General features: G+C 41.6%; 1 long non-coding RNA gene across 1 annotated transcript; it reads right to left on the bottom strand.

Annotated features, from left to right (window-relative positions):
- Positions 1 to 4210: 4210 nt before the first annotated feature.
- Positions 4211 to 8751, bottom strand: LOC115861634 (uncharacterized). Its single transcript, XR_004042842.2, has 3 exons — positions 8529 to 8751; positions 6604 to 6709; positions 4211 to 4850 (listed from the first exon to the last, which is right to left on the bottom strand). It is a non-coding gene; the product is annotated as an uncharacterized lncRNA (long non-coding RNA).
- Between the last annotated feature and the right edge of the window lie 3237 nt (positions 8752 to 11988).

The raw sequence follows: 11988 nt of genomic DNA, 5'->3' as shown, positions 1-11988 counted from the left end.
GAAATCATTTATTACTGTGGTGCTCCATTCTTCTGGGACTGTGGATGTGCAGTGCGGAGGTGGGGAGGGAACAGGGACACTTCCTGGTGGGAGAGAGGAGCCGGGGGTGGGGACTGAAGCACCTCGGGCGCGTTCCCTTGTGCTGTCCCACTTCTGGCTCCGGGGGTGTGGGAGTCTTTTATGTGACAGGCACTTATTCAATCCTTTTGTGCAGCCAAAGGTAATGAGAGACAGGAGAAGGGGCAGGGAGACCTTCGTTTCTATGCTTCCCAAGTCCCTTCTCTGGAAGCGCGCTCCGGGGAGGCCATATATCGCTTTGGCCTGTGAGAAAACAAAGCCAGCTGGCTGCACCTGCTTCCTGCCCCAAGCTTCCCAGATGTACTGAAGTCAGGAGGGGCTCACACGCGGCATGGGTGCCTTCCTACGTGAGGCTGGTAAACGGCTTCAGCCTGGGTTTTTATTTTCTGCCAAAAGCAACTGTGCAGCGAGCAGGTGTGCGCTCTTGGGTTCCTTGTCCTCATCTTTAAAAGAGGAGGTTGGATAAGATTATTTCTGAATCTTTTTCTTGTTCGTTCATTGCATAAGACATTTATTAACGTGGCCTTTCAAAAGCTCTTACGACTTGGTTGAAGACATTGGGGTAGGAGTTTTCAACAATAGTTCAGTAAGACATTCATCAGCATAATAATTATTGAGGACCTAGTATGTGGAACACTGTTTTCAATGCTGGGGAGACAGCAGGGAACAAAAGTAGACAAAGTCCCTTCACTTGTAAAGGTTAAATTTTAGTAGGAGTAAGGACTTCGCTGGTGGCACAGTGGTTAAGAATCCGCCTGCCAATGCAGGGGACATGAGTTCGATCCTTTGTCTGGGAAGATCCCATGTGCCGCGCAGCAACTAATCCTGTGTACCACAACTACTGAGCCCACGAGCCACAACTACTGGAGCCCACGCGCCTAGAGCCCGTGCTCCCCAACAAAGAGAAGCCACCGCAATGAGAAGCCTGCGCACCGCAACGGAGAGTAGCCCCCCACTTGCCGCAACTAGAGAAAGCCCGCACGCAGCAACGAAGACCCAACACAGCCAAAAATAAATAAATAAAACATAAATAAACTTACTTTTTAAAAAATTTTAGTAGGAGGAGATAGACAATACACAAAACCCCAAAAGTACCTATATCAGGTAGTGCTAAGGGCTAGGAAGAGTCAGAAAACAGGGAGTGTGGACAGGGGGGCAGCAGGGGTTATTTTGTACAGGAACTTCGGGGAATACCTCTCTATGAAGGTGCCATTTGGGTAGAAACTTAAATGAGGGGAAGGGTGAGCCACTCTTGGTGGGAAGAGTGTTCCAGGTAGAGCAGATGATTCCTGCAAAGGCCCTGGCGTGGAAGTGCATCTGGTGTGTACAAGGAATGGTGTGGCGGTGGGATCAGAGTGGCTGGAAGTGAAATGGGAGAGCCGGTGGGAAGCGGTGAAAATTCTGAATTTCATCAGAATGGGATGCTAAGTCAAAAGAGAACTAAGGGGCTTCCCTTGTGGCGCAGTGGTTGAGAGTCCGCCTGCCAATGCAGGGGACGCGGGTTCGTGCCCTGGTCCGGGAGGATCCCGTATGCCGCGGTGCGGCTGGGCCTGTGAGCCATGGCCGCTGAGCCTGCGCGTCCGGAGCCTGTGCTCCGCAAAGGGAGAGGCCACAACAGTGAGAGGCCCGCATACCGCAAAAAAAAAAAAAAAAGAGAACTGAGAAGACAATTGACATTTGAGTAAACTTTTGGAGGAAAGATTCGTCTGGCTCTTGAGAGCAGAACAGCTTGTGGAGACAGGAGCAGACGGAGGGCTGCAGGGACCAGCTGGACACTACACACTGGTGTCACAGTGGCCCGTGAGAGGCGACGTGACTAGGCTTTGGGGGGAGATTTTGAAAAACCCCAGGGAAGGACTCCGATTGGCTCAGCTACAGTCAGAGCGACAGGATTCTATGACCAGCAGCTCCTCCTTGAAACCCCAGACTGGGTCAGGAGACGTAGCCCCCCAGAGGAAGATGCGGGTGTGAACAGAGGATGTACATTCAGCCGTTGCAGAGATTAAAAAAAAAAAAAAAAAAACCAAAAACACGACGGGAACAAAGAGTAGAAGACACGTAAACTAAGAGTTATGCTCAAAATTATTTCCTCTCATAACCATTATAGTTTTTTCAAAGAACATAGGGTTGCAACACATTGATTCTCCCTGTGGCATCATCAATACATGGATGTGCACTGGTTTCTTATGTCCCAGGTGCTGGGTGAGGGAGGAGAGCTCACTGATGTGAAGACAAAAGGGAATTAATAGTACCGAGCTGCTTTCCATTCTTCCTTGAGTCTTGGAATGGCGCCATTTCTTGACTTCAGAAAGTCCATCTGATTCATGGCTTCCTTTATTTCTTTTCTCACAGCTACCACCCTCTGTTTGGAAAACACTTCCTTTCTCCTTTCAGAAAATGCAGGTCCTACAGGACCCCGTCCTCGGTGAGGCCACTGACATAGCAAAAGAGGAGGTATTCCTGGGCCTGCCCTGCACGTGGGGATGCTTTGGGGCTGGGGGTGGCATGAGGAGTTTGGATTGGAAGGTGTGGAAACCAGGCAGAGGCCTTAGGCTGCGTGCAGCGGGGCAGGGGTACCGAGTGTGGTGAGGTGAAAACAGCACTGAGCAAACAGCACCTGGGACAGCCTGGAAGCTCTGGGACGGCAGGTGTGCAGAGACAGAGACCACCTGGGAAGTTACTGCACCAGCTTCGCCTGAGGAAAACCCTCGCTCCTCGGGTAATGGCCGTGAGAAAAGAATAAAGGGGACAAAGCTTAGCTGCATTTCAGAAAACAAATCTAAAAGTTCTGTTATAAAAATGGAAGAAACAGCCTCCTTGGAACAACAATGTAGAAGGAAAACTAGTGCAGCCTGGCCAGTCCTTCAGTGTTGCCATATCTTGTTTTCTAACTTGAGGCCAGGCAGTGTTCCCAGCACTCTACCGGTATTAGCTCACTGCCTACCCAAACAATCCCATTTTGCAGATGGGGACACTGAGGCACAGAGAACTTACACAATGGAGCTGGGATTTGAACCTAAGCCATCTGACTCCAGATGCCACCTTCTTAACCACCTTCTTTCCCACGGGGAACTCTGAGAGCTGAAACTGTGTGCCTTTGTAGTTTCTCGGGCTTCATTTTTGAGAAGTGTCAATTCCACATAGTTCCTTCACTCCCCAGTGGTTCGCTGGATTGGAAATCACAGACATCCTTTATAAGCACATCACTTCAAATTCGGTGCCCCCTCTCTCACTCCGTCTATAGTAAAACACTGTTATTAACATGCATAAGAACATATATGGAATCTGCTGAGGCGTATATGTATTCGTATGAACACACACACACAAGAAAACCCAGCATCAATGGCAACTGGGGAAATTCTTTGGGTTACCAGGAGAGGGCTGAGTTCTAGTTTCTAACCTTCTCTTCCATTGGCTTCCACCTCTTCAGCACACCATTCAATAGTTGCCATTTGTCAGCCAGAGCCTCATGAGAAGCGAAACCACAATCCCGCAAGCTCATGGCTCTGGAGCAAAGACAGCAGTGGCTGTGTTTGATGTGTGGTCCAGGCTAGACCCTTACCTGTAAATGTGTTGAGGATTTAGGACTCTAAGAGCTGCAGTGCACAGCTTGTTTGGAAGAAATGCCAGCCCCCTCGTATTTAGATTCGAAACACCTGCATTTGGGGAAGCAGAAATAAACAGCGGGTGCTTTTTTGTTTCCTGAAAACAAGGTGCAAACCTTGCCTTCATTAGCCATTTTTCCAGGTTTTAGCCTCCATACTTGCTAAGACTGGAGGCAATGTTCCATCAACCAAATTTGCTTCAACTTCTGAATATCCCAGAAGTGTTTCTCATTCCTGTCATTCCTCTAGATCTACTCAGATCCACAATTTACATTATTGGGATTCAAAGAGATAGGAATCTGGTCTTAGAGGCAAAATTAAGAGAAAAAAATAAATAAATAAGACTCACTCCAGTACCATAAATATCCCCAACAAGCAAGCCGTTAAGGCAGGCAGCTTGCTGGAGAGGAAAATTCTGTAAGTAAAAAAAAAAAAAAGAAAAATTTTAAGAGTTCTAAATATCACCTTCTTCTTATGGTAGGTATGTGTACCTACTACCACACTTGGCACTGGTGATTGCAGTGGACATCAGCGTTCACATTATTGTCTGTCTGGTGACTTACTGGAAGAGGAGGCCCCTGGCTGACAGCTGGAATTCAACTTCATTCTTATTTTGATTTCACTTTTTAATTTAACTAATTTTATGAAAAATGTCTTTTGTCTTGAGCCACATGAAATTCCCCCTCCTTTTTTTTAGCAGGTAGGATTTTAACATATTTCATGATTTTAATGAAGAAAAAGGTATTATCTATAAATTTTAGGTTTGATTTTGGCAAAAAAAATGATAAGGTACAGAAGCAAGTGGGAATTCTTTCCCAGAAATGTAAATAAACAAAAAAAATTCCTTTTGCTCCAGGGCTTTGAGAACATGAGGTGTGATAAAGTGGCATAAAGGGCTGTGAACATTAGCGTCTTCAGAAAGCTGTATGTTTTGTTGGTAAATTCTGAGACAAGCAGATTTTAGAAAATTGATTTAGAAGTTGCTGAAAGGATTTGTTTCCGTAATATTAATTGAACATTAAAAAACCATAAATGGGGGTACACAGGACTGCTCTTTAGAACTGGGACCGCTCAGTGCTAGAGCTTTAGAAGGAGAGGTGAATGATGGAGAAAGTGTCCACAGCATCCCTTTTTAGCCTGTTCACTCTGAGGTCCATGCTCCTGGATCTGTGAGAAGAAAAGAGTCAGTCACAAGGCAGGTACCTGGCAACACAGTAGTGATGTCATTCATTGGCCTGTTTTGTTATTTTATGTTCATTATATCTGTGAGCCACCTTTAGTTTTTCAGTTTTCTGAAACTTTGGAGGCTAGCAGCTCATTAAATTTTTGAAGGAGCTGAGATCCACACACAAAACTGATATATGTATTAGAAAACTAATATGTTTATAGAAACTAATATATATAGAGAGAAATACGTTTATATTTCTGTAAACCAATTTTCCCAAGTCCCTTTCATTTTTTCCATTTCCCATATTAATTAGAAGAGAAAACAGATAAATAGAATAACATTACATTCATAAACAAATGATACAAAAATGAACTTCATTTCTAATTCGTTTACCTACCTGTCTTCATTTTGCTTAAATAAAATGTAATTAGTATTTTGTCATTTGAAAGTTAAGCCTTGGCTATAACTGTGCCTTTTAATTCCTAAGTAGGTCATTAAAAAAAATAACCAGGCATTTTCCTTATTGTTCTATACTATACTGAGCTTGAATTATAGTTTGCTATTCACAATTTCTTTGCCCATTATTATTTGCATGTCTATTCAATGATGTGTGGTTAGCATTAGACAGTGTTTAGTGTTTAGATTTGTTTCATCTTTTATTTCACACTTATCATTTTAATTTTACTACAGAAACTATAAGCTATACATCTGGATTTCTAATGTCCTTAAATTACATGTGACAGCCTCAGATTTCATGATTTAATTACCCTGAAAGCTTGATATTATAGTCATAAGAAATGATAGAAAACTCAGTCATCCTCTATTGGTTATCTATTGCTGAGTAACAAACCACCCTAATGTGTAGGGCACAAAACAGCCCTTTTGTTACACCGTGAGTTCTGCAGGCCAAAAATTTGGGCAGGGCACAGTGGAGATGGCTCGTATCTGTGCCAGGATGTTGGGGATCTTAGCTGAAGAGGATAGAAGGAGACGTGTGTCTGGATGGCTGGGGCTACAATGACCTGGAGGTGTCCTCACTCACCTGTCTGTTGGGGAACTAGCTGTTGGCAGGAACCTACACAGGACCTGTTCATGCATTTCTCTGATGGAGAACCTCCACAGGACCTGTTCATGAGATTCTCTGAGTTTCCTCACAGCATGGCGGCTGTATTCCAATAGGAGTACCCCAAGAGAAAGTCTGAAAGCTATATCACCTTTTACGACCTAACCTTGTAAGAAACACAGCAGCACTTCTGCTGTAGTCACAGAACCTACCCAGAGTCAAGGAGAGAGACATAGACCCCATCTCTCCATGAGAGGAGTGTCAAATCACCATGCAAGAGGAGCATATGGGAAGAAACCCATGTGGCCATTTTTGGAAAATGCAATCTACCACAGACTCATAGTTTATTCTGACATTTTTTTTCACTAGTTCTTTGGCATTTCTCCCGTGAGCAGCCCACCATCTTATCCATGATAAATGTCCAACAAATTCTTTTCAAATGTTTAATGTCCGAAAGACTTCTGCTCTTGATCTGCTACAATGAATCACACATTTGTGCAAATCTTTGCTGATTTGAAGCTTGATAATAAGCTCTAAATCAGTTATTCCAAGAGTGAGATCACATTCAACATTCCTAATTTTGGGTGTGGAATTTAGATATTTAAGTTACTCTTTGCACTCCCAAAGATCCTCTCTTGAGAGGGTTAATCTTCCTCCAACTCTTCTCCATTCCAGGCCTCCCAACTCACCAGGGAATTGAATGTTCACACAGCTGAAACCTGTTACCAAACCAGCTTTCTGGAGAGCACGGCATCTGGTCTATTTCTACAGCTCCAGGAGCTGAGTTTGAAGGATCTGGGTAAGAATAACACATGGTTCTGTTATCAAATGGTTTGTTCATGCTTTCAAAGTCTACAGAATTGATTGACTGTGTAGGGCAAGTCCTGGTGTCATGATATGGGCTATTCAAGGGGACCCTTAATCAGCAGACTTTATAAGTGAAGGGGAGAGGATGCAGCAGTGGGGAACCATCCTGAAGACGGAAAACAAACAACATATTTTAGCAGCAATTCACAGACAGTGTGCCTCAACATAAATGTCCTTTGCCAGGTGCGCAGTTGTTGTTGTTGTTTTTTTAACACATTGTCTTCCAGAGAGGTGCTTCTGGGCCTTGAGTGCACAGTGACAACACCTGGAAATCAAACTGGGATCCCTGTGAGACAAGTCCAGGTAATTGCAGGTGCACTGAAGGCTGAGAACCAATGCTAGACGGGGTACTCATTTCTCGTTCTTTAATCCTGGGCCCCTCAACGTGTGGTTCAGGACAAGTAGCATAAACATCACACAGGAGCTTACTATAAATGCGGAACGTGGAGCCGCGCCACTGCAGACATACTGACTTACAATCCACGGATTATATCTGCAGGTGAAGTTCTAGAATCCCTGTTCTGGTGCATTAGTGCTAAAACTTGACTACATGTTAGAATTAGGTAGGGAAATTTTTTAAATCCAGAGGCTCATATCTCACTGGGTCTAGACCAGCTAAATCAGCATCTCTGGACATAGGATCCAGGAAGAATCCTACAAACAGATCAGTTAACAGTTGCCAGTGCTCAGGACCACTTTGTGTTTCTTGCATAAACCGTGCCCTGATCCACCTATCAGTTCCAATTTTTGATCTCTTTAAAGAGGGACAAGAATAAAATTACAATGACAACAGCAGGAACAACAAGACGGACATAACCTGAGTGTGGAATCTTTCTGCTTTTGACATTTTCTCCCCAATATTTCACACTGAGGCCACTTTTAATTTGAGAGCAATTTTTAAAGTCATTCATCTTTACTGAGATTTTCCAAAGTACTCAACTTACTTTTATTTTTAAAAATCTCTTTTCAGTCACATTTCGTTGTTTTATATGAGTTTTTAATAGCTTGCATGATTTTAAAAATTGAGAAACGTGGATAAACAAGTTTGGGAACAAGCACAATTGACTCGGTAAGGACAGGACTCAACTTTTGGAATAAACAAGGACAGGGTACTTAGAAAGTATTCCTTAATAGCTCATGTTGACCCATGAACAGCAGCTATAAATACAATTCTCCAGGTGAATTAAACTCAGCATTTCTCCCTCCATTTGTGAACTGCCTCCAAATACAGGAATTACCAGAAATGTTGCCATCTTTTATGTGAGGACAAAGTTGCCTGCTCACATTTTATGTACAAATGTGTTGATGTTTTTGGACATTAGCTCCCAACAAACACAAGGGCTCCAAGTTTCCTCATACATTATTTTCAGGAAAATACATCTTTCAAGTTATAAATATTAACCTTAGCTAGAAATACGTAGCATAGGTGAAGAGAGTTGGGAGGACACATCAGGTCTCGTTGGATGCAAAGACACCTCAGGAATCTGGTTTAAATGTGCACTTAGCTATTTTCGGATCTAATTCGTTCCCCAAGCAAAATCTAGGCAAAATCCTGAATTCCTCCCCAAGCCTCTTTGGAAATAAAACACTTGGCATGTGTCCTTTTGTCTGCAGTCCAAACCAACAACGATGCTTCTGCCAATTGCTATGGTTTAAGCTATTATGGTGAGCAAATGAAACAGTGACAGAAATAGAAACTCCAATTAAAAGATAATGCTATACCAGATCATTCTTGTTCCACACTTACTCCACATCCATAAGCTCTGTGATACCGAAGGAAGACGCAGTAAGAATGCACTGCACATGTTAAACCGGGCTGCGGCTCTCTGCTCTCTCTCCAAATGCATTGCATTAGCAGGTAAATTTCCTCCTTGTGGGATCCAGGAAGAACTGATGTCAGTGAAGCATGTAGTTATATTCCAGTGACTATGAAATATGTATTTAAATAAGCATGCAGAAATTGTAGGCACAATGATATATCAAATATTGATAAGCAACCTATTTGATTTTTTTCCTAAGTAAAAGGTTTCCATTTTTTTTTCTATTTATTATTTATTTATTTATTTTAAAAAATTTTTATTCTTTCTATTGGAGTATAGTTGCTTTACAATGTTGTGTTAGTTTCTGCTGTACAGCAAAGTGAATCAGCCACACGTATACATATATCCCCTATTCCTTGGATTTCCTTCCCATTTAGGTCACCACAGAGCATTGAGTAGAGTTCCCTGTGCTGTACAATCTGTTCTCAGTAGTTATCTATTTTATACATAGTAGTGTGTATATGTCAACCCCAATCTCCCAATCCATCTCGCCCCCGCTTCTCCCCTTGGTGTCCATACATTTGTTCTCTACATCTGTGTCTCTATTTCTGCTTTGCAAATAAGTTCACCTATTCCATGTGTATGTGTTAATATATGATATTTGTTTTTCTCTTTCTGACTTACTTCACTCTGTATGACAGTCTCTAGGTCCATTCACGTCTCTGTAAACGGCACAATTTCGTTCTATTTTATGGCTAATATTCCATTGTATATATGCACCAATCTTCTTTATCCATTCCTCTGTCGATGGACGTTTAGGTTGCTTCCATGGCCTGGCTATTGTAAATAGTGCAGCAATGAACACTGGGGTGATGTATATTTTTGAATTATGGCTTTCTCTGGGTATATGCCCAGGAGTGGGATTATTGAGTCATATGGTAGTTCTATTTTTAGCTTTTTAAGGAATCTCCATACTGTTCTCCATAGTGGCTGTATCAATTTACATTCCCACCAACAGTGTGAGAGGGTTTCCTTTTCTCCACACCCTCTCCAGCATTTATTGTAGATTTTTTGATGATGTGCATTTTGACCGGTGTGAGGTGATGCCTCATTTAGTTTTGATTTGCATTTCTCTAATAATAAGTGATGTTGAGCATCTTTTCATATATTTGTTGGCCATCTGTATGTCTTTTGATAAACAATCTATTTTAACAAGAACCTTGAAAGATAATGTGTATTAAAGCCACCCAATTCTTACAGATATTTTCCTATGGTTTGGGGAAATGCTTACAAATTTTAATTTTATAGCTAAAGTTTTGCCTACAATCAGTTTACAATCACAGAATAAAAAGAATATCTATTAAATTGTGAGACTATAAATAAACCCATTTGCAAATGGTCTGGCTCATCAATATGTTAAAAAAAATTGTCAAGGATGTATTCACATGCAAAAACTGCCTAATTCAGAATCGAAGCCAAATTATAGTTAATATATAAATGCTCTTACTGAATTTCATAACAGTAAACTCAAGCACAATTATGTTGATTTAAAAACCTCACATTGAGAGTATACTTCATTTCAATAAAAACATCTTTCTTGTTTTTATTCTCACTACAAATAGTAAAAGTATTCAATATTAAAAAAGCAGAGAATGTAGAAAAATGTAAAACAAAACTGAAAAATATTCGTAATCCTATCACTCAGAAGTGACTCCTTTTAATATATCGGTATATATCTTTTCATACATTTTTTTATGAGCAAACACACACACACACTCATACATACACATACACTTATTAAAGGATATCACACCATAGAAACTGATTAATTTTTAAATTTAACAGTATAGCGTGAACAACATTTCTTAGTCAATAAACTTAGATGCAGATTATTATTTGTAATTACTGTATGGTTCTCCAAAAACTAAAATGCATCTATTTACTTCATAAACAACTTATTTTGGGACATCTAGATTATTTCTCAAAGTCATTTTAAAAATTAATTATTCTTAAATGTTTTATCTCAAAAATTGTATTGGAACTTAGAACACACTGTTTAAAACTTCACGTGGAAGAGTCCCTGGCATGTATTAAGTACTCAATAAAAAAGCTAGCTATCAAAGGGAAAAAAAAAAAAAAAAACTTCAAAGAAGTCGTTAAAAAATTTAACTTTGTTTTTACGCTGAGCCATGATTTTCTTCACGTTTACATAGGTCTTATTTTTCTACATTACATGAACATAGAGAATCAGGCCAGCTCAGCATCAAAGAAAAAAATCACATAGTGCTAGACCTGTCCGACACCTGGTTTTTTTTTCCTTAGAGAAAGGGTATGCTAGCATTTTGTCCTCTGACATGTCTTACTGTAATAGGATTGTGAAACTGAAGTTCCTAAAAAGAACCAAGGCACAATAGAAATGGAATCCAAATTGAGGATTTAATTTACACATAATAATTTAATTTCTAAAAATATTAATTAATTAATTAATAACCATTTAATAAAGAAAATAGAAGATAATCAGTTTCAAGACTTCTGGGCATCTCATCTAGAGGCTCAAGAAGTGTGCAGATGTAAAGAGAGGATGTTGTGATGAGTACTTTTTAGAGAAAACTGCTCCTGAGAGGTGTAGAGAGGTTAGCGATTCCCGCATCTGAACCCTAGTTGCTTGCGGGGAGGGCTCAGTGGGACCCCTCAGAGAACTTGAGATATATCCCCTGAGTTTTGGAGGCCCAGGAGCTGGAGGCCTGTCTCCTACCCTCCAGGAAATCTGGAGGTCAGGGGAAAGCTGGTGAGATTCTTTGATGTTCATCTGTGAGTAGCTCTTGCATGTGGGAAGTAAGTATGCTCCATTCACCCCTGGACATAGCACGTATGAGTGACCCCCATGGACCACCTATTGACCCTGGAAGAAAGAGACCCTCCTGGAGCCGTTTCAGGTCCGGGGCAAGAGGACCGCCTTGAAGGGATGATGAGACCCTCAACGGTGAGCATGTGCACCGTGGGCTGGACATGGAGTATCTGGGCAGAGGAGAAGAATGGTCTGCGTTGTAAGATCTGCACCTGGAAGGACCTGCAAAGGTAACTGCAGAGAGAGGTTGTCAGACATGGGTTCTCACAAGCCCAGCTCTGCCTGGGCCAGTACCTTCAGGAGGAGAGAGCAGGGTGGGGTAGGAGTGAAGAAGGACCAGCCCCGCCTCCACCCCTGAAACCTGACAGGCTGCAGTGGCTGAGCTGGGAAGTGGGAGATTTGACACGAAATCATCACGTTCAGATATTTCGTTACTATCAAGGACGGGTCCTTCTAACTTCTATGTTGAAGCTTTGTGTGTTGCTTAAAGTGGCCATAAAACTGTCTATTGCCTAATTCATTAGACCTACCCCAATATTTACCAACAGGCAGGGAATTTAAAGGGAAATGGTAGAAAAAATTAAATTGTGTTTTGAGTA

This window comes from Globicephala melas, chromosome 15, assembly GCF_963455315.2.
Source record: "Globicephala melas chromosome 15, mGloMel1.2, whole genome shotgun sequence".
Lineage (NCBI taxonomy): Eukaryota > Metazoa > Chordata > Mammalia > Artiodactyla > Delphinidae > Globicephala > Globicephala melas.
The sequence above is the reverse complement of the archived record's forward strand: the minus strand, read 5'-3'. Positions and strand labels throughout refer to the sequence as shown.